Genomic DNA, 1,975 nt, shown 5'->3' on the forward strand with positions numbered 1-1,975 from the left:
CGTCAGGAATGCTCCCGAGCTTGCCTCCTTTGCTACGTCCTCCTCTCTGGCTGGATTCGAGTCTCGTGCGCATTAGCAGCCCTCCCCCGCGGCTAGGGTTTCAGGCGCGGCGGCCTCTTCCCCCCATTTCCTCGAGCGCATCTCCATGGGGAGGAAGAAAGGCTCCGGCGGTGGCGCGAAGAGCGTGGCCATGCCGGTGGCGCAGATGGAGGAGGCCAAGAAAGCGGCTCCGAGGAAATGCAACGCGTGCCCCGGTATCCGCACCGTCGGCGGCCAGATCTATGACCCAGAAAACGGTAAGACCTACCACCAGGTGAGCGCCATTCTGGATCTGCAAGTGCCCCGCGGGTCAATCTGTTCGCGGGCGGATTTGGTTGATCCTTCGTTGTTGTTTTCGGTTGCCTGCTTGGAGCATCGTAAGAAAAAAAAAGGACTTTGCGGTGGCTTGCAAGCAGCCCTGCTCAATCCACTTCTACCACACGTGCCTGCTCAATAGGTAAAATGTATTTCTTCCACGGTTTCATTCAATCAGCATATCTGTCTTGGTCTGATGTGGTTTTTCCTCCTTGTCTTGTTTAGGCATGGCGAGAACGTGAGCAGGCGGCGAAGAAGGCGCACTGGACTTACCCCAAATGCAGGGGCATCTGCAACTGCAACTTCTGGAGGTTACACGCAAGAGGCAAGCTGATGCAAGGGTCAATGGATTTCTTCTAGCTTGTGGTACTGTATTTCTTAGCTTGGTTTTCTTTGGCAGAAAGAAGAAAGGGGAGACGCTGATGGGGATACTGGACCATGCTGCCAAGGCGACAAGGCACTCATCCGTCCATGAGCTGCTAAAACAGGGCTCAGACATGGTGGCCGCAGCGCAGACGTTGACCTTACTCCCTGTGAAGATCAAGAAGGTACATTTCTTTGTTTGGTGATTCTCTATTGTATAATGTAATTGCTGTTCTTTGTTTTTCATTCTGTTTTGCTGGCACCTTTGTTAGGAACAAAAGAGGGCCGTAGTACAACAGCTGGAAAAGAAATACCTAATCTTCCAACTCGTTGAAACATTAGAATAGTTCAAGGACCACACATTTGAGTTCATGAAACATATACCATTTCAGTGGGCGGAAGAATGACAATTTAAGGTGATTTCCAGCACTACATGGCAATCATGGTTATTACCTTTGAGTAGCACGCACCTGCTCATGCAGTTCTTAACATGGCTCTGAACTTTTTAGATTGAGTCTTGTTGTACCAGTCACCAATCCCAAGCAATTGAGGCAATGACTTGCTGGTGTATCCAAGAACAAAATCAGTGGTATGTGACTCTACCGTGTACTTAAATTAGTTCATATGTTCACCTACGTCAGTGGTATGTGATTCATATATATTTTGTTACTGCTAATCACATGAACAAACAAAAATGACATTCAGTTTATGTAAAATTAGTAGTATGAACTAGAGCCTTCTACTGAACTGAAGGTGCTATTTTCTTCACATTTTTGTCAGTTAAACTGTCCCAAATTATGTAAATTTAGTATGAACTAGTAAGAGTTAAATCAATTGTATGGGCGGCATTAACATAGGTGCTCTAGATAGCTCTCTGATTCTAAATATTCCTGCTGACTCCTTCTGTTCAGAGGCAGCTTGTATTCTTTACTGTAAAATCTCCTAAAAGAGAGAACTTTAGGCATTGAGGCATTGAGCCATTGTAGTATATCTTCCAAGTTTATGTCTGTTTTGGCCACAGTATATTCACTGGCCTGTTGGCCTGGTAGGTTCTGCCTGGTGGTGCCCTATTGGGGATCTTAAGTTGGTGCCGTAGTTATACACGACTATAGGAAACCATGAGAGAAGTGTGGGTTCGCTTCTCACCTGTTGTAAAAGGCCAAAAGATATGATGTGCTTGGCTGTTAATGTTTTAGTGTGTGCTTCTCACCTGCTGTAAAAGGCCAATTCGGGCATTGTAGCTGCTTCAGTATTTGAT

The 1,975-nt window shown here is 46.3% G+C and overlaps 1 pseudogene; it reads left to right on the forward strand.

Annotated features, from left to right (window-relative positions):
- The first annotated feature begins 145 nt into the window (after positions 1-145).
- On the forward strand, positions 146-1,064 carry LOC119320772 (annotated as a pseudogene).
- The last annotated feature ends 911 nt before the right edge of the window (positions 1,065-1,975 follow it).

The sequence above is a fragment of the Triticum dicoccoides genome, chromosome 6B, assembly GCF_002162155.2.
Source record: "Triticum dicoccoides isolate Atlit2015 ecotype Zavitan chromosome 6B, WEW_v2.0, whole genome shotgun sequence".
In the NCBI taxonomy this organism is placed as follows: Eukaryota; Viridiplantae; Streptophyta; class Magnoliopsida; order Poales; family Poaceae; genus Triticum; species Triticum dicoccoides.